We start from the raw sequence: 21574 nt of genomic DNA, 5'->3' as shown, positions 1-21574 counted from the left end.
ATAAATATTACATTGTTTGTACTATTTTTGTACAACATTAGTGCGTGGAACACTGTAGTTGTATTAACATTAAATAATCATTGGTCACTGGGGAAAAATCCATAGTGGCTTACAAAACCCTACTGTATTTACATACAGTTTTTGGCATTACATGGTTTTAAAGAATATACATGTTACTGAATACATGTGTGTTTTAGCAATGATATATTATGTGAGTGTAAGTGTGATGTGACGTTTGTTTGAAGTGTGTTGTAATTAAGGGTATGTTTAAAGTAGTTATAAACCCGTTGGCATATTCTAACTATATTGGCTTTTACAAGTAGGATTATAGTAGTTTGGATGTGTGGTGCAAGAATAACTGTGATGGCATATTTGAAATGTATTATAATGAAGGGTATTTTTAAAGTATTTACATACCGATTGGCATATTTTAACTGTCTTGGATTTCTATTATGGTATTTTAGATGTAGTTAGATACGCGTTGGCGTTTTCTCACTGTGTATTGTGCTATACCTTAGTGAGTACATTTGGGTTGAAGGAATATTAAGTAGGCATTTGTTAGATTTTCTAGTAACCTATGTGTTGGAGTAACGGCAGTGTTGTTACATTCAAACCAATCACTTTTTTTTTTGACATATGCAGTTTAGTGGCCTGAAGTGGTCGTGGGACCAGTGTGGTAGATTATGCCTACTGTTGTGAAGGTGTTCTTGCCAAGAGATACTTGGCAGTGTGTAAATCTACAGTCATTGTTGATACCATCTGCATTGTACCTTAGAAGAATTAGTATGACATATTGGCCATGTGAGTTTATTTCTATTCTGGAACTATTGTCTGAATTGCAAAAAATTGCACAATATGCCATTGGTTTCATTCTGCAGAAGCTGGTATAATGGAATGGATTCATAATTTGGTATAGATGCATAGACAAATCGTTCATTAGGGATGTGCTTTTGTGAAACATGGTTGCAGAAAATGCATGTTTCCACGTGTATGCAATTTAATTTATAGGGATATTTTTGGTTTCTAGTACCTGTAGTAAGTACATTAGGAATTAGTGTGGATCTTCCTGTGTGTTTATGGTAAATTTGACCATGCCTGCACTGTAGTGCAATTCTTGTCTTATACCTGAGACACTGTAACTGTTGTCAGGATTATTTGTGGCATTTGCATCAAGGATGAGCATTTGCAATCACAACCGGTCTGGGCCTTTTCCAGACGCAACCAGCAGGAACACTGTGCTGCCTGAACTAGGCAGCAGGGAAGAGGACACATCATCACGAAGCACAAGGTAAGCCCTGAAGGGCTTCTGGCTTACTTTGCTTAAATTTGGATCGAGTGTGGCAGCAAGCGCTGCAATTTGTGTCGCTTGCCCTGGTGGGCTATGTGTAGAGAATGTAAAGTACCACCGTGTCCTCGCGGCAGTCGCGCGTGCTCTTGTGCTTGTTTCGAATGAGCGTCGCGTGACCGCAGCGAGGAACGGCGGTTAGAAGAGAAAGGAAAAGGCGGCCTGATGTGAGAGGGGCGACTGGCGAGCTCCGTGTCAATAAACACTTAACTTGTTTAATTAGTGTGGCGTCCCTCTTTCACTATGCTTCTCGTAAAGCTGCACCCTCCACTTCTTTTCAAGTTTGATTCACAGCATCTGCCCTGTTTTGCCCAGTTGGGCCATTATGTTGCCTTGACCATCCTCACCTTCCACCATGTCTGCCGTCTCCCCAGAGAACTGGAGTGCTTGATGCCAGCCCTGCCTCCAGCCTGATGGGCCACCCTCTCCAACATCAGGGCCAATCATGAACTGGCTGCTTACGATATGAAATGATATGATATGGCATTTATAACACACTTGTACACAGGTTTTTTAGGCGCGACAAGACAAGGAGAGGGAAACAAAGGGAGGACAAAATAATGATCTTACTAGGCCTTGTGTCATTCAATCATGCAAGTGCAGGGAAGAAGGAAGGGGAGAAGTGCCAGGGGTTAGGAGAAGGGGGATATGCAGCTAACTCACAATTGCAGCCAGCAGGTGGCTCATAAGTGCTGAGAGAAGGGACTGTAGGGTAGAAGATACATACCCTTAAGTGCTGGGAAGCCGAGAGGCAGTGCAAGGGCAAATGGACATGCAAGAGCCTGGGCCCAAGTTTAGAGGGTGACCAGGTGACCAGTGCATGGAGCAGTGAGGTACATCAGCAGGGGAGAGGAAGAGAGAATGTGGAAGCAGAAAGGAAGGTCTTGAGTTGCTTCTGGAACCAGAGGTGGTTCTGCTCTAGTTTGAGAGAGGCAGGGATGCTGTTCCAGAGGGAGGCCCCAGCCGAGGAGATAGACCCCCCCCCCGACTCTCTGTTTGGAGAAGCATCTGACCCTCTGAGAGTTGGAGGTGGATGAGTGGAGAGCCCGAGAAGGAAGATGTTTTGGAAGGGAAAGTTGAAGGTAGCATGGCCCCAGACCCCAGAAAGCCTTATGGAGGATGCAGATGGTCTAGAAGTTGATCCTTGCAGCCATGAGGAGCCAGTGAAGAAATGTCAGAGCTGGAGAGATATGCTACCTGGACTGGTGGCCAACAACAAGTCTTGCAGTTGGGCCATTATGACCTCACTTCTCCTGACATGACCAGCAGGAACATCGTGTTGCCTGCTCAAGGCAGCAGGGGAGATGAAACACCATCACCAAGCACAAGGAAAGCCCTGACGGGCTTCTGGTGAGCGCTGCATTTTGTGTCACTTGCCCTGATGGGCTTTGCTTCTCATGAACCTGTGCTCCCCACTTATTTTCAAGTTTGAGTCACAGCATCTGGCCTGTTTTGCCCAGTTGGGACATTGTGTTGCTTTGGTCATCCTCACCTCCATCATGCCGCCACCTCCCCTGATCACCGGAGTGCTCAGATGCCGGCCCTGCCTCCAGCCTGATTGGCCCCCCTCTCCAACATCAGGGTCAATCATGGGCCCACAGGCGAGAGCCGGTCCACGTCATGAAGACCCTCCCTAAGGCCCCCTGTCTGGCTGCTTAGGGCCTCACTTCTCCAAACACATCATCAGGAACATTGTGCTGCCTGCACAAGGCAGCAGGGGAGAGGAAACACCATCACCAAGCACAATGTAAGCCCTGAAGGGCATCTGGCTTACTTTGCTTAAATTTGGATTGAGTGTGGCAGCGAGCGCTGGATTTTCTGTCACTTGCCCTGATGGGCTTTGCTTCTCGTGAAGCTGAACTACCCACCTCTTTCCAAGTTTGATTCACAGCATTTGGCCTGTTTTACCCAGTTGGGCCGTTACATTGCTTTAACCATTCTCACCTTCCATCATGGCCTCCGTCATCCCTGAGCACCGGAGTGCTTAGATGCCGGTGCTGCCACCAGCATGATTGGCCACCCTCTCCAACATCAGAGCCATTCATGAGCCCAATCACGAACCAGCAGGCAAGAGCCGGCCCACGTTATGAAGGTACTCATTTAGGCCCCCTGTTTGGCCTTGGCCAGCACTGGAGGGAGCCCCTCTCCATGCCGCCTCCATCCTCATGCCTCCAGGCTAGTGCTCCCAATGAACAAACTGACAGTGACTCATTCATACCCGGATCTTGAAATCACCTGCTTTGCAAAGAACTGGTAAGCAACTAGGGTCGCATTGGTCTGGCCTACACTACTCCTATGGACCTTTTACCACTAACATCTTGGCTGTCTCTTCCCTCCTATCCCCCAATAGCCTAACTGTAAATTCTAATTTCAGCACCATTTGATACTGTTTCTTGCTGTGCCTCTATTTGAATACTTTGTTTTTTCTCAATGCCTAGCTATACAATTCAAATCTAGGTGTGCTTTACATATGTGCATCCTACATTTTGTTCTGCATTGTTGTGCTTTTGGGATATTTCGAATTTGTGTGTTTTACAACTGTGCATCATCCAATTTGTACAGCATTGTGTTTTTGGGATGATTTGATTTTGGTGTGCTTTACATCTGCTATGATATGGCAATTATAACGCACCTATACACAAGTGTTTCAAGGCGCGACGAGGCAAGGGGGGGACAAAGGGAGGACAGACAACGATCCTACTAGGCCAGGTGTCATTCAGATCGCGCAAGTGCATGGGAAGGGGGGAAAGGAAAGTGCACAGGGGGAAGGGCGAGGGGAAAGTGCAGTATATGGGAAGTGGAATAAATAAGACACATAAAACAGCCAGCTAGTGGCAAGTGCAAGGAAGTGCTGGTAGGGGGGACTGAAGGGATGCAGAAAACGGTCCCCAAGTGCAGGGGTTGCCAGGGAGGCAGTGCAGGTGGGTAATGGACGGGGCCTGGGCCAGATATCAGAAAGGGTGGTCAGGTAGCCAGTGCAATTGCAGTCAGGAATTCAGCAAGGGAGGGGAGGAGAGAAAGCAGCAGCAAAGAGGAAGGTTTTGAGGTGTTTCCGGAACAAGAGATGGTTCTCCTCGAGTTTCAGGGAGGCAGGAAGGCTGTTTCAGAAAGAGGCCCCTGCCGAAGAGAGTGATCTGCCACCAACTCGTTGCTTGGAGAAGGGACTGAACCTAAGGGAGCTGGAGGCAGATGAGCGAAGAGCTCGCGAAGGAAGATATTTAGGAAGGGAGAGTTGAAGGTATTGCGGCCCCAGACCCCAGAAGGCCGTGTGTACAATGCAGAGGGTTTTGAACTTAATCCTCGCAGCCACTGGGAGCCAGTGCAGAGATTTCAGTCCTGGAGAGATACGATCCGTGGGCTTGAGGCCACGGACAAGTCTTGCAGTCCTGTTCTGGATAAGTTGCAGAGGGCGGAGAGTGGAGGCAAGCAGATTTAGATAGAGGCTGTTACAGTAGTCCAGCTTGGAGAGGACCAGGGCTCTGGAGACAGTGAGCTACTGGGGGAAGGAGAGGAAAGGAAGAATACCTCTAAGGAGGTGCAGCTGGTAGTGTGACTTCTTAGAGACGTCAGAGATGTGATGGGAGAAGTAGAGTGCAGAGTCGAAGATGACCCCAAGGTTTTTAGCCTTGCAGATGGGAATGGGAGGGGTGTCAAGAGAGGCTGGCCAGAGAGCTGCAGGGAAGGAGGGGTGTGCCGACGAGTAGAATCTCAGTCTCACTGGCATTAAGGCGGAGGTCGTTGGCGGCACACCATCCCTGGATGGCAGACAGACAGTCAGAGATGAGGGAAGGAGGAGGCCGAGGGTAGCCTGAAAATGTGCTGGGTATCATCCGCATAGCACTGAAAATTGGGACAGAGGGCGGTGAATTGGTGGGCATGGAGTGCCAGGTATTTGTTGAACAGCCAGGGAGAGAGGTTAGATCCCTGGGGGACACCACAGGTAGAGAAAAAGATGTCAAAGAGGAAGGACCCAAGCTGGACCTGGGAGGGTCGGTCGGAGAGGAAAGAAGTCAGCCCTGTGCACACCTCTTACTCCCTTGGCTGCTAGGCTGCTAGGCAGCATGTTGAGTTTTCCTCTGCACTGTGCAGCCTCATCAGTTGTCCCTCTTTCCTCCACCTCAATGACACTCTCCATCTCTCTCCCCATCTATTCTAACCATTACTCTATCACCTATCCCTCCTCTCCCATGAAGTCTGGAAGAAAAAAGTTCAAAAAGATCTTGCGGTCTATAATCCTGGCCTACCTTATTGCTGACACCTACATCAGTGGTACTTCCAGGCAGAACATCACTGATATCCTCTTCTCTGTCCCTCCTCCAGCCCTTTGGACCTCCTATCTGATCTCTACCCTCTCCCTTATTCCTCTTCACCCATAATGGTGGAGCTAGATGGGAAGTACTCTTGGCACACTTCTCAACCTCTAGGTGATATGCTATGATAGTTTATTTATATAGCGCCTGTACACAATGTGTTGCAAAGCACTTCAAGGCAAGGGAGGGAACAAGGGAAAATACAGACATTCTTACAGGCCATGAACAACAAGAATGGGAAAGTAACTATCAGACTCGGCCTGGTGACATTTCAGATAGTGCAAGAGCTAAGACACAGATGGGAAGGAGGTGAGAAACAGACAGGCGACTATCATACTAGGCCTGACAATGGTTCAGATAGTGCTGGGGGGGGGAACAAGTATAAGAAGGGGGAGGAGACAAACAATGATAGCTATCATACTAGGTCCAGGGACAATTCTGGTAGAGTCAGTGCATAGAAAGAAGTAAGGGAGGAGAGAGGGAGACGGGAGAAGGAAGAGGAGGAGAGAACAACAAATAAAAACAGTGAAACAGAGCAGAGAAGCAGAGGGGAGAGCAAAAACAAATTGCAGGGTCAGTAAAATCACACAATGTTGCAGTGAACAGAAAGTGCAGGCAAGGAATCAAAAAGACGAAGATCCAGGGGAGGTCCAATATGAGGGTTGAGAAGGTGAAGCACAAAGCCAATGTGTCCAAAAGTCAAATACAAGCATTGGCAACAGGTTGGTGATGGTAAAACCATAGTGAATCAAGCCAACTTCTACAGTGAAAAGGAGTAGGAGGGTGTTGGAAGAAGGGATAAGAGGGAAGAGGGAGCGGAAAGAAGAGAGCAGGCAAAGCATGGGGGGACAAAAAAATAGAAATAGCTCCTGTTAGGTGAACACCTGATGTTCAAATGCAATCCTTCCCTAAATATTATAACATACACTTCCAGAGTTGTTTTTATTTCACAGAACTTCAACCTCAAAAGGGAAACACTTACAAATATATAAAACACAGTTGCCAACCTTGAAGCTGTATTTCTGTGAGGTACCAATACATCTGAACTTCAAAACTGCAATGTTCACCCAGTGGTTCTGCATCACTGTTCGCATCTGAGGCGGTTCATGGTATGGGCATTGTGGAAGAAGTGCAAGCCTTTTTATCCCTTGAAAGACCCTCAAGGTAGCAAACCGTTAAGAAGCTCCTACCACATTTTCCTGCTCTTTTCTGTGCTGGTCCAAAGAAGAATATGAAACAATAGAGAGATGTTTTTCTGTCTTGGAGTTATTGCAACAATTGCTCACCTAACATGGGAGCACTTACTAACATGGAAGCACTTAAAATATATGAAACGCAGATGCCAACCTTGAAGCAGTAGTTCTGTGAGGTTCCAATACACCTGAACTTCAAAACTCCAATGTTCAGCCAGTGGGTCTGCATCACTGTTCTCATCTGAGGCTGTTCCTGGTATGTGCATCATTAGCATCTATCACAATGGCAATGTCATGGTCCAGGGTCCACAACCCAATCTTTTGACCTGCTGGCCCTCATCAACTTCCTAGATTTCTTCTACTACTCCTCCTTCCTCTCTCTCTATGTACCTCCTTCACCACTTTGATGGGTGTACCACCCACCTGTACCCCTCCTCGGAATACCTTCAAAGGTGGTGACCGCTTCACTTAGCCACTCTGAATGCTCGTTCAGCTGTCAGACATTTTTCTGACATCTGCCTCCTTCTTGAAGACTTTCATCTCAATGTCCTCGCTCTCACAGAGACATGGTCCAATGCCATCTCTGTCACTGCTCTTGACTCCCTCCTCCCTGATGGCTAAAAGATCCCCTCCAAGCCTATGCCCAAACAATCTGGGTGTGTAGTTGCCCTGATATTCCCTGAGTGGGTCCCTACCTCTCTCATACACACCCAGCCTGATTCCTCCTTTGAAAGTCTTGTCTGCAAGCTCGGTGTCTGTCTGACTCACTCTCTCACCATTGTCACTATCTAAAGACCTCCTGGCTCTGTGTCTGTCTTCCTTTCTGAATGGGCTGACTTTACCTCCTCTCTTCTTACTTCTACCTCTAAACTCCTCCTCCTTGGTGACTTCAACATCGACCTTGACTCCACTGTTCCTGCCTCTACACTCTTCTGTGATCCCTGCACCTCTCTCTTCCTCAATATTCTCCCTTCCGCCCATAACAATTCTGCCAGACACACTTGTGATGCCTTCATCCCTGTTGATCTCCCTTTCTCCAACCCTCTCACTACTCCTCTCTCCTGGTCTGACCACTCTCTCACCAGGACCTCTCAGCCCCATGACCAAGCCTCCACCAGCACTACCAGCCTCCTTTGTGGTCATCCGACCAATGAAAAAAGAGTCAGTTGCTGCGTTTGTCTCCACCGCATCCCTCCTCCCTCCCCTACTCTTGACTCCCCCACTGACTCTGTCCTCGCCAATCTTCATCTTGCTATCTCTAATACTCTTGACATTCTCGTCCCTGTCATTTAGATCCACCTGAAACCTGCTTCCAAGCGTAACACCTGGTATGACTCTGATCTGGCCAGTCATGCAAGTGAAAAGTTGCTGAATGGAAGTCACAGACCTCGGCTTATCCTGTGACAAACTGGCCTGTCATCTACTTCAAGGCAATACTGTCTCTCTATCCGCTCCAAAAAGAGGGCCCACATCCAGACCCATATCTCTGGAGCCTCTAAAAACATGGCTGAAGCCTTCAAAATCTTCAAGGAACTAGCGAATCCATCAGCAGTCTCCACCTCGACTCTGCCTTCTCAGGCCCTCTGTACTCTTCTCTCCTCCCATTTCATCTCCATAACCCAGGGTATTCTGACCTCTCTCTCTCCCCTTCCCCTACCTCCATGTTTCTCCCTAACCCCCTGCCTCCCTTGGACTCTCTTCCACCCCACCTACTTTCCCCTCCTTCTCACCCATCACAACAGCTGAGGTCCCTAGAGTAGTCCTCTCTATGAAAGTCTTATCCAAACAGGTTTCACCCTGCTCCTCCAGAACCATCAAGGACAACATCTCCTCTCTTGCTCCAGATCTTGTTGACTTCTGCAACCACTCCTTAGCCTCCCACTCTTTCCCTTCCTCTCTCAAGCACTCCCTTGTGCACCCCTCCTAAAAAAGCCTTCAGCCGACCCCTCATGTCCTGCCAACTACCATCCTATCTCTACTACACCCGGTCAACCATACTACCCTGCTCAATCGTCTCTGTGACAACCTGGGTATCACTGATCAGGCTCTGGCCTGGCTGACTTCTTTCCTCTCTGAAGGACCCTCCCAGGTACAACTTGGATCCTTCCTATCTTCTTTCTCCCTCTCTACATGTGATGTTCCCCAGGGGTCTAACCTCTCGCCCGCTGGCTTTTCAACCTAAACCTGGCAACTCTCACCTACTGCATTTCCATCTTCTGCTCAAGCTCCCAGTGCTATGCTGATGACACTCAACTCATTTTCAGGCTTCCTTCAGCCACGTCCTCTCCTTCCCTCATCCCTGATTGCCTAATTGCCATTTAGAATTGGAGTCCCACCAACGATCTTTGTCTCAATACCAACAAGACAGAGATCCTCCTCATTGGTACACCTTCGCCATCCTTTCCCCTCACTCTCTGGCCGGCCTCCCTTGGCCCTCCTTCTAGTCCAACCTGCGAGGCAAAGAACCTCGTGGTCATCTTTGATTCCACACCTTCCTTCTCCGCACACATCTATGAAGTCTATAAAAAGTCAAACGTCTTACTGCACCTCCTAAGAGGTACCCTGCCATTCCTCTCCTTCCCTCAGAAGCTCACTGTCTCCCAAGCTATGGTTCTCTCTAGGTTGGACTACTGTAACAGCCTCTTTCAGAATCTACCTGCCTCCACTCTCCGCCCTTTGCAACTAATCCAGAACAGGACTGTGAGACTTGTCATTGGCCTCGAGCCCTGGGATCGTATCTCTCCAGCTCTGAAATCCCTTCATTTGCTCCCAATGGATGCAAGGATTATATTTAAAACCCTCTGCATTGACCACAAGGCTTACTGGGGCCTGGGCCCAAAATATCTCCAACTATCCCTCCATAAATACCTACCCTAACGAGCAATTCCCTCCTCTACTTCAAACTCCCTCCGGGTCAGTTGTTTTTCAGAGAAACAAGCTGGGGGCAGATCTCTTTCTTCGGCTGGGGCCTCCCTTTGGAACAGCCTCCCTGCCGCCTTGAAACTGGAGGAGAACCATCTTCAGTCCCCGAAGCACCTTAAGACCTTCCTCTTCGCTTCTGCCTTTGCCCCTCTTCTCCCCTGCTGATCTTTTTTCTCTCTCGGCATCGTGCACCTGGTACCTGGTCACCCTGCCACCATCCTACACTGCCTCTGGGCCACCCCTTGCACTAGGGTCTGTATCTGTACCCATACAGCCCCTCGCCCACCTTTCTTCTGTACTTATCAGATGCACCCTATCTGACTAACCTAGCACTTGACACTTGCTGGCTGCACTACCACTGTTTATCACCTTTATTTGTTCATTAATTTTACTTATTATTATTTATTCTGTTCTCTCCTCTGTTTCCACACTTTCCATTTCTCCCCCCTTCCATGCACTTTACCCCTTTTCCCTTTCCCATGCACTGGTAAGATTGTTGTTTTTGTTCTCCCCTGTTGCCCCTCCCTTTTCCCGGTCGCACTCTGAAACATTTGTGTATGAGCACGATATAAATATAATATCATTTCATTTCATTTTCCTTGGGAAACTCCTGGAGAAGTTGGTATTCCCCCAAACTGACCCAACAAACTGAGTTTACATGACCATCAATCTGGATTCCGAGCATCCAGAGGCACAGAAACTGCTCATCTGAACACCCGTGAAGAACTGCAGATCTTGACTCTAACTTTCCCGCTGTTCTCATTCTCCTTGAACTCTTCTCCGCCTTTGACATGGTCAACCACTCTATTCACAAAAAGTGGCTCCATGATACCCTCAGTATCTCAGACGGTTATATGTGATTTTAACAAATTAAATTACAGACTGCTGCAATAACTCAAATTTGATAATGAAAAATATTGAATTCTTTATTTAATTTTCATTGTGGTGATCCTCCCACAAACCTGCCATTTCCATATGCTTTTAAACCTACCCCCTCCCCACTCATTTTAACCCCACACCCCACCCCATGTACATTTTAAACAAAAATTCAATATGTTTTTTATATCAAATGTTTCTTATTATAGTATTCTCTGTAATTTTATTTGTTAAAATCACTGCATACATCTCAAGATGGGGCACTGGATTGGTTGACCTCCTTCCTCACGGATTGCCCTTCTCAGATGCTCCTGGGCTCCTTCTCGTTCACCACCACTCTCTCTACATGTGGTGTTCCTCAGGGTTCCATCGTCTCGCCTTGGCCTTTCCAAATCTACCTTGCACCTCTTTCACATCTGATCTCTGCCTTCTCTTCTCATTTCCAGTGTTATGCAAATGATATACAACTCTTCTTCAAGCTCCCCTCTTCCTCCTCCTCTATCATCCCTGAGTGCCTCTCTGCTATTCAGTCTTGGTGCGCCTCGAATGATCTCTGTATTAATTCCAGTAAGACTGAGATTCTTCCTATTGGGACACATGTTCCCTGTTTCCCTCCTGTACTCTGGCTGCCCTCTATGGGCTCACCTCCCTCTCCTTCCTTTGAAGCCAGGAACCTTGGGGTACTTTTTATTCCTCTCTCTCCTTCATCCCTCACATCTTGGACCTTGCCAAGAAGGTTCACTTCCAACTGTATCTCCTTAGAAACATTCTCTCTTCCTCACCTTTCCCCAGAAGCTCAATTTCTCTAGAGCTCTGGTCTTCTCCAGACTGGATTACTGTAACAGCCTCTTCCACAACATGCCTCTTCCTTCACTCCACCCTCTCCAACTGATCCATAATAGGGATGCAAGACTTACTGATGGCCTCAAGTGAAGGGACTGTATCTCTCCAGCCCTAAAATCTCTCCACTGATTCCCTGTTGCTGCAATATTCAAATTCAAGACCCTTTGCATCATCCACAAGGCTGTCTGGGGCCTGGGACTAAACTACCTGCAGCTTTCTCTTACTAAATACTCTCCTTACAGATCCCTTTGATTATCTCATTCCAACTCTCTGCTGGTCAAATGCTTCTCCAAGCAGAGAGCTGGGGGCAGATCCCTCTGCTCAGCTGGCTCCCTCCTACAGAACAGTCTCCCTCTCTCTCTCTCTGTGCCTAGAACTGGACACTTCAAGTTCTGCAAACAACTCAAGACCTTTCTCTTCTCCTCCTCCCCCCCCTTCTGTGCTAACCATCCCCTGTCACTGAGATGGGCGGCCCGATCCCTCAAGAGTCCAATAGAATCCTGGCCCCCTACCCAATTGCCACCAGCATTCCCCTCCCTTGCACTGCCCTTGGGCCCACACCCACCTGCCAGGTGCTTTGCCTTTGCCCTGCACTTATTTGTTGGGTGGTAGACATGGAACACCTCCACCCATGCACTTACCTGTTGCCTTCCAACAGGCACATCTGACACTTCCCCCCACTCGGAGACCATAATGGCACTTACCCCCACCCCCTCTTTTTCTTTCTCTTCACTGCACTTGTACACGCTGGATGTCAGAAGCCTGGTAGGACCATGGTTTGTTTCTTTTTACTCAGTGTTCATTTTCCAATGTATATTTGATCCCTTGTTCCCATCCCCTTTCCCTTGTGGCACTTTGATGCACTGTCTTGCTGTATTAGCACTTTATTAATATACAATAAATAAATGCTGTGAACAATTAGTGTCAATTGGAAGTGAAAATCGATGGCTACATTTGCATAGCAATTTACTCCATTTGTGTTGTTGAATTTAAATGGGCCTGCGAGTTGTGCTTCTGTATACTTTGATGGGCCTGCAGTTGTTTTTTGAGAAGAGACATTTGACTCTTTGTCTTCTGATGAACGTGTAGTTGCTTTTGGACTAGAGGGTTTAGTGGTTGTATTATTGGAAGGAGCAGCAGTTGTTCTTACTTTTTTAGTGGTATCGCAGGGAGATGTGGAATAGTTTCTGTTTGTATTGGTTTTCTTTTTAAAGGTTTTCTTTTCTGAGGTATCGGGTACATATCTAGATGGGGTGAACAGTGCACATAGCCTCTTGTGTTCTAGGATGGAGGAAATGTCTGCATTGACTTTGTATGCATCAAATGTAATTAGGAATAGACCATTGAGTGTACGGAGACGTGAAAGTGCAACGTAACTCATACCTTCTTTTAAGACTGTGCTGTCAATGTCAATCAATGCATGATCTAGAGTAAGACCATGTGATTTGTGAATAGTGACAGCATATGCAAGAAATAGAGAAAATAGTTTTCTGCATACTCACATGTCTTTAAAAAGAAAGACACATGCTGCTGTGCAGCCTATTTTTTTAACTTCTGCAAATTTGTCAAAATGGATGTTGACAAGCTGAATATTGTTGTTATGTTGATATGTTTGGAAGCCAACTACTGTGCCAATTTCTCCATTGGCTACACCTTGTTCTACGTCAAGGATACGTTGGATGTGCCAATATGGAGGCCCTTTGACTGTACCAATTACAGAAAAAAACATTTTGGAACTTCTCTGCTCTTTAGACACAGAGTTGATAGTTTTTCTAATATAGCTGTGATGGAGATACATTTTTCTAAGCTATTTAGTTGTGCTGTTGCTTCTTGACACATAGTGTGCCATACACTGCTCGGTTGTCTGTGGAACTGATATGCATTATGGGATGCATTTATTTTTTCAACATTGTATCATTGAATTAACTACTGCGTGCAAGTATTGGTATTAAGGACATGCATTTTATATGTTGTTGAGTTAATTGATCCATGAAATCAGGGACAGATGTTGTTTCCCCATATAGTTCATGGTATAGTCTAGTTTTTAAGATGGATATTGCATCTTTAGTTAGCAGACCAGTGCTAATGCATTTTGAAACATCTGCAGACTGAAACATGTTTTGTGATAGTTCTCTGTAGAGACAATGTAGCCAGAGATTTAGATTTCCAATGCTGCTGAGTGTTTTACTGCATTGTTTGTGTCCTAATGTTTTGAAAAAATGTTGATCTTTTACTGGTGTTAACTGTAGGAGGTCTCCAAAAACAGTAATGTGTTTTCCCCAAAACAGTTCTTCGTAGTCGGTTTTTAGGACTTCTTGCATTCTCAGGTGAATTAAAGCCAACATGAGGTTGGAAACCATGCTTACTGCATCTACTAGGAGAACTTTCATTTGTTTCAGAATTCTGCATACTTCAGCAGCAGCTTCTGCTGATAATTTGTAGTATTCTAATTTGTTTTGGTTTTCTATTGGGAGGAGCATCAATCGGTGTAATGTTACACCTCCAATGTTGTAGGCAGCTAGACTTGTGAGGGATGTTACAACAGATGAAAGGTTGTTATTTGTTAAGCGTTGTAGACATGTGCTCATTATTTTAATTAAGATTGGTTTGCCAGAACCAGCTTCACCACTTACATACAGGAGCAGATGTTTATAATTTTTACAGCAACAAGTTTTTGTTTCATGTTTAAAACCATGTTCAATATCTTCAGTGACTTCAAGATACATGGTCAGTTGTTCATCATGTAGCTGAGATTTGAGCACTGACAAGTCTTCTTCAGATTGATTACATGGTTCCATGATATTTTCTACCTCAGTCATGGCTATTTCTGCTTCATTTAGAATGAGCGGTTCTCCAAATGCTTCCTGTAAGCAAAGGTTACAGGAGTGTCTTTATCTAGTAGAAGTACAATTTCTTCTTCATGTTGGCACTCCTTGTCCAACATTTGTTTGTATTGTTTAAAATTGACATTTGTCATGCTGCTTTGATTTCCATTGAATGTTGCTTCAAATTCAGCTTCAAATGAATCATGGTCAACTACTAATTCTTCTTCTTTTCTCAAAGGTCTGAAAAGTTGTACTAGGGCCATCTATTAAAGGTCTTTATGTTGCAGAGATTTTCAAATGATAACTTTATATGATTAGGCTGGGTTTCGTAAGTTTTACCAGGCTTCCTTCACAGGCTGAGGCTGAATATTTGCCAGTTTACACATCTGGTGTGACATTTTTTTTGTAGGAGTAGGTTTGGGCTATGTTGTTCAGTGACATGTTTTCCAAAGCAGTACTTCTGTTTGGGTGGTATGTGTCAATTCAACACATGATGAAGCTGGACCAAGGTTTAGCCAGACAATATTTTTAGATTTCCCATATAAGGGTATACTGTTAAATGGTCTGCAGCAACATAGGTGCCGGGCTCGGTACATCCCCATTCCCATTGAGCCCCTTAGGGCTCAATGGGAATGGGGAAGGTGGTAGTACCGGTAACATTAATAATGGTACTGGTGCAACCATCATGTTCTGCTCGCGGGTGCCGGTACGGCCACCAGGTCAGACCTGGTGGCTGCAAGGGCACCCGCAAGCAGAACTCCTAGTATAGCAGTATGGTAGCAATGGTGCCAGAGCAATACTGGCACCGTTGTTGCCTTACCACCATACTTGTAATGAGGCACTATGTGTGGTTTTTGAAGGGATGTCAAAGGCAATGTATTTTTCAATAAATTGTAAAACAGTGGCATCACTGTCATGGGCAAATTTGGGAGCATCATTTCTCCACAAAAGCATGAGGATGTGTGGTGCTCCTCTAGATTGAAATTATTTTCTCCAAAAAATGTGTTCCACTTCTCTGAGTGGCATGCTAGTTTGATTGCAAATAAAGTGCAGTTTGGCAATGAAGGCCAAAGTACCTTGACAATGACACGGTCAAGAGAACAGAGTTTGCCTGGTGTTTTTATGTCTATTACTTCTTTGTTTTGGTTTGCTATGCATACGAAGTCAGGCAAATCATCCCATGCATATTCTGCTAAACTTAAAGTAACAAACTATGTGGGTGGGCCTAGGTCCCTTAGCATACAACGTACATCAGCTTGACGGGAACCAGATTTTTTTTGTACCATACATGTTTGCCTAGAGATTTGTGATACTTCACTGAAAAATGTCATAGTTGTCTTTTTTCTTTTGAAGCAGTTGGATAGCAGACATGTTTAAGAAATTGGAACCTGTTTTTAATGTGTGTGCAACTCTATAACAGAGTTGCTAGTTTGTTTCCAAAGAGGAGGTGGAACATGGAATCTACATGTTGTCTGAATCTTGGGTCTTCAGAAGACGTTTGTAAAGAGTAATATTCTGATGCACTAAAATGTGTGGATCAGTCATCATATCTTCCTCCTTTTCCTCTAAGATAGAGTAGAGAAAAAGAACCTGCTTCTACACTTCCCTCCACCTGCTCATTGGGGATCCTTTGACTTGACACATTTGATATGTTTCTAATGCATCTAATGCATCTTCTATGGAGTCTTTGGAATGGTGTGAGTGAATTGTATTTTGGCTGCAGTAAGAGGATCTACATGTTCAAGTTGGCCAGTCTGTGGTGAATCTTGAATTATTTGGGTGGATTCTCTTAAGCTTTCCTCTATGTTTATATTCCTGTAGTATTCATTGAATTCTTTGAGATATTGTAGGGCTTCTCTAACTTTGTTTAAGTCGACTAGTTGTTGCCAATTATTTTTGTCTTTAGTTGATACACCATTAACTAGTACAATAAAAGATTCATCTATTGGATGTGGTATTCCTAGAGTTTCTACATTTTCTTTATGATCTAATGGCAAATATACTACGTTGCCACAAATACTTTTTAGTAACTCGGATGGAGGCAATTTGATAATTGTCTGTTGAAGGCGTATTATAGCTTGAAATAGGTGTACTGTTCAGATTACAATGCAATTAGTGATGTCATCAATAACATTTGTGATATCATATTTAATGACCTGGGTGTTAGTCTTAGTTGTGCACAGTGGTGGCGCGAGTTATGGTTGCTTAGCTTACCATAATTGGTGAATTTCTGGGTGTTTTAGATTTTCAGTGTAACCATAACATCCATTTAACAAAGTTGTTTCACTGAATATGTGAGGTGCGTCAAATTGTTTCGATGAGCCCGCCATAGTGGATGTCTGGACATGCGCTAGAAGTGAGCATAAATCCAATTCTGGGGTGTTTTGGTGTGTATGAGTGCTTGGAGAGGGTGGGGAAGTAAGAGATGGGTCAAATGCTATATTTGTTTAAGTGGGAGAAGGACGTGATGTATTTACGGTGTCCGCGGTCACCGCGGTTGTCCGCGGCCATACTAGACAGTCGGCACACTACTGGCTATTTTAGTTTAGTATGATGTTGGTTTTGGGTCGTTAGAAGAGCATTGGGTGAAGAGGGTATGTATTGAAGAGTTTGTACGTTGGTTGTAATTATTTTTTAGAATATTAATTGAAGTGTACATTTTGAGGTGGATGTATTATGTTTTTGCATTGTGGCCGTTTGGTACGTGTTTGGTTCTATGGGTGTGTTATGCCGCAGTGGTTGTGGCCAGGGCCTAGAGTCTTGGGTGCAGGGCCGAAAGGCTGTAGGCCATAGGCCATGCACCCAAGACTCTAGGCCCTGGCCACAACCACCGCAGCATAAGTGCACAATGATACCAAACATTTTGTTTGTGGTATGTTGGCTGCTTAAGGGATATGTTTTCAAAAATGTGTGTACTGATTGGTAGTACTGTAATAGTGTTTATAGGATAGTGAGATGATGTGTGTTAGTTTGTTTGTTGGATTGTGTGGGCGTTTTACTGGCTATTTTAGTTAAGTATGATGTTGTTTTGGGTCGTTAGAAGAGCATTGGGTGAAGAGGGTATGTATTGAAGAGTTTTTACGTTGGTTGTAATTATCTTTTAGAATGTTGATTGAAGTGCATAGTTTTGAGGTGGATGCATTATGTTTTTAGGTTGTGGTCATTTGGTAGGTGTTTGTTTCTATGGGTGTGTTATGCTGCGGTGTTTGTGGCAAGGGCCTAGAGTCTTGGGTGCATGGCCAAAGGCTGTAGGCCGTAGGCCATGCACCCAAGACTCTAGGCCCTGGCCACAACCAACACAGCAGAACTATACAATTCTACCAATCTTTTGATTGTGGTATGTGGGCTGCTTAGGGGATATGTTTTCAAAAATGTGAGTACTGATTGGTAGTACTGTAATAGTGTTTATAGGATAGTGAGATGATGTTTGTTTGTTTGTTTGTTTGTTGGATTGTGTTCTGATTGTTGGTATTGAAGACTCTAGGCATTTTGGGTTTTATTTATTGGTGAGGTGTTCATTTGCATGGCTGTGTTATGTTGCAATGTTTGTGAGTTTAATTATTATATACTTACTGTTTCCTTTGTTGAGGCTGTATGAAGAGTTTTGGCCAGGCCATGCAGTCACGATTGTAGTGTTTAGCAACAAGCGCTGCATCATAAGATACCCATGGAAGCAAACATTTTGGATTGTGGTTTATGGTCAGGTGTTTGCTTGAATGGGTGTGTTATGCTGCAGTGTTTGTGAGTCCAATCCTTATATACTTACTGTTTGACTTTGTGTGATTGTATGCAGTTTTTTGATGACATGGGTAGTTGGAGCACACATTTTCTTTTCAATCACTGTGATAAAAGAAAAAAACCACATGTTAGTGTAGGTAGTTTATAATGAGTATTGCATTGCATAGTAGACATTTCTGTATTTTGTCGACCCTCATAGTTAATACTTTGGAAGTACTATAGTTCAAAACAGTGTACTGTGCAATTTGCTCAGTTCCTGTGTTTGTTGATTAAATCATTGGGTCTGTGGGAAAAAATCCATGCTGGATTAAAAAAAAAAACCTTTCTACGTTGTGGTACAATATATTTCTATCATTGATTTAAATAGGAGGAATTGAATAGGTGTATTGTTTTTCAGTTGGAAGTGGTGGTAGTATTGTTGCAATTAGATAGCAGTTGGTGTATTCTATTAATTTATTTCTTTTTCCATTTTAGTGGTATTCATCTATCTGTTGGCTTGTTGGAGATTTTTGGGTCAGTTAGATACCTGTTGGCGTATTCTAACTGTTTCTTTCTTGTTTAATTTTAGTGGTATTCATTTATCTGTTTCTTTGTTGCAGATTCTTGGGGCATCTAGATACCTGTTGGCGTATTCTAACTGGTATAGTTTTGAAGTTCAAGTTTTGTTTATGTTCATACACAGATTAGTTATAAAATTTTGGTTTTAAGAATATTAAGTAAGCGTTTACAAGATTTGCTGGTAATCTCTGCTTTAGAGTAATGGTACTATCATTACATTCGAACCATCCAAAATTCTTTTTTATATATGCAGTGTACTGACCTGCATTGGTTGTGGCTCCTGCATGGTAGATTATACCTATTGTTGTGAAGGTTTTCTTACCAAGTTATACTTGACCATGTGTGAGTTCTGTCAGCTTACCGTTGTTTTTGGTACCATCTGCATTATAACATGAAAGCATTACTATTACATATTTACTATGTGTCTGTATTTGTAAGGTGGAACAATTATCGGAATTTCAGGTAATACATAATCTGCCAAGGTTTGCATTTTGTACAAGTTGCTGAAATGGAATGGATTCAACAGTTAGGTATGGATACACACACGAAGCATTCATTAGGAACTTCTTCTTGTACTACATGCCTGCAAAAGAGTGCATGTATGTTTCCACATGTATGAAATCCGGAAGATTCCATTTATAGGTATGTTTTTGTTTTCTAGTACTTGTAGCAAGTACATTAGAAATTCCTGTGGATTTTCTTGTGAGTTTGTAGTGAATTTGACCATTCCACTACAGTAGTTCAATTCCTGTCTTATTCCATGAACACTGTACGTTTTGTCAGGATTGTTCTTTGCATTTCTATGAAAGGCTAACATTTGCAAACACAATTGTTCTGTACCGTGTAAGTAAATGTTGTCAATAATTGGTGGCAATTGGAATAGAATATTTATTGCTACATTTGCATAGTAATTTACACCAGTTATATTTGATAATTTGAATGGACCTGACAGTTCTGTGTCAAAGTCATTTGTTGGGAGTGTGCGTTACTTCTTTGAAGAGGCAGTTTAGTTACTTTGAGCAGTAGATTCTTCTTTGGTTGTGTTCCTTGGTGAAGTATTACCTTCTTTTACTTTCTTTGGAGGAATTGCTGTGAGATCCTGCATAGATTGAATCTGAAATAGTTTTCTTTTACAATGTTTTTCTTTTTGCAGAACATGATAGGTTTTTAGATGGGGGTGTAGAGTGAACGCAGTCTATTGTATTCTAGAATGCAAGAAATATCAGCATTTACTTTACTTGCATCAAAGTTCATTAGAAATAGTGCATCAAGTGTACGTAAGCGTGATAGTGCTACATAGTTCATGCCTTCTTTAAAGACTGTGCTACCAATATCTATCAATGCTTTATCTAGGGTAAGACCTTGTGATTTGTGAATGGTGACTGCATATGCTAGAGTTCGAAAAAATTGTTCTCTGCGTACATGCAAGTCTTTGAAAAGAAGAAAGCGGGCAGTTGAGCATCCTATCCTTTTAACTTTGGATAGTTTGTCAAAGAGAATATTGTTGTCACGTGGGTATGTTTGAAAGCCAAGAACTGTACCAAGTGCTCCAATAACTAGTCCTTGGTCCACGTCAAGGTTACGTTTAAGCATTACTCTACAGTTTAAAGATAATTTGAATATTTTCTCCAAATCAGCTGTGTTAGAGATAGAGTTTTCCAAGGTGTTTAGCCTTGTTGTGGTTTGTTGACACATGGGTACTATCACACCATAGGTGTCCAGTTTGTCTGTGGAGCCAATTTGAACTATTGGTTGCATTTCTTTTTTTAACATTGTTTCATCAAATTTTGAACAGCTTGCAAGAGTTGGCATCAAGGACTACAATTGACATTTTTGTGTGCCAATTTTTCCATGACTACAGTAGCACATGAGCTATGGCCATAGAGAGCATGGCTGTTCCTAGTTTTTAATATAGTGTGTGCTTCTTGAGATAGTACACCAACTCTAATACTTTTTAAAATGTTGGTGTGTGTCATGTCTGCAGACTGCCGCATATTTTCAGTTAATTCTCTGTATTGGAAATGTTTCAAAAAGGTTGAGATTTTCTATGCTGCCAAGACTTTTACTGCACAGTTTGAGCACTAAGATTTTAAAAATAGTTTCACCTTTTACTGGTGTTAATTGAAGAAGATCTCCAAAAGCAATAATGTGTGTTCCTCCAAAGAGCTCTTCATAGTCTGTTTTGAGGACCTCATGTAGTCTGAGGTGAATTAAAGCCAACATTAGGTTAGAGAGCATGCTTATCTCATCTATTAGCAGCATTTTCATTTATTTGAAAACTCTGCATAGTTCCATTGCAGCTTCTAGAGAAAGTGTGTAATAGTCTACTTTGGTTTGGTGTTCTATTGGAAGGAGTAGTAATCGGTGTAAAGTCACACTGCCTATGTTGTAGGCAGCTAAACCTGTGGGGGCAGTTAAAACAGCTGATGGTTTGTTGTTTGTCAGTTGTTGGAGCAACTTGCTGATGATTTTGATTAAGAATGTTTGCCTGAACCAGCTTTACCACTCACGTGTAGCAGTATAGGTTTGTAATCTTGGCAGGTACAGTGTTTATTTTCATGTTGCGCACCATGTTCAATTTGTTTTGTTATTTCTTAGAAAATGCTACGCTGCTCAGTGTTTAGTTGTGATTTCAGTACAGCAAAGTCTTCTGTAGATTGCTCATACTGACACATGGTGTTTTCTACTTATGTCATGGCTAATTCTGGCTCATGTGCTATTAGTGGCTGTCCAAGCGGTTCTTGGCTCCCTGTCACAGGAGGTTGACTACTGTCAGGAGTGTCCACATCTAGTTGGGCCTGGAGTTCTTCTTCTTGTTGTTCTTTATTGTGCAACATTGCTTGGTACTGTGTAAAGTTTACGTCTGTAATAGTGTTTTCATTTGCTTTGAAAGCATCTTCATAGGAGCCATACGTATCCAGTATCTCTTCTTCTTTTCTGCATGGTTTAAAAGTTGTAGCAGGT

The sequence above is a fragment of the Ambystoma mexicanum genome, chromosome 14 (assembly GCF_040938575.1).
Source record: "Ambystoma mexicanum isolate Mex_15411 chromosome 14, UKY_AmexF1_1, whole genome shotgun sequence".
In the NCBI taxonomy this organism is placed as follows: domain Eukaryota; kingdom Metazoa; phylum Chordata; class Amphibia; order Caudata; family Ambystomatidae; genus Ambystoma; species Ambystoma mexicanum.
The sequence above is the reverse complement of the archived record's forward strand: the minus strand, read 5'-3'. Positions refer to the sequence as shown.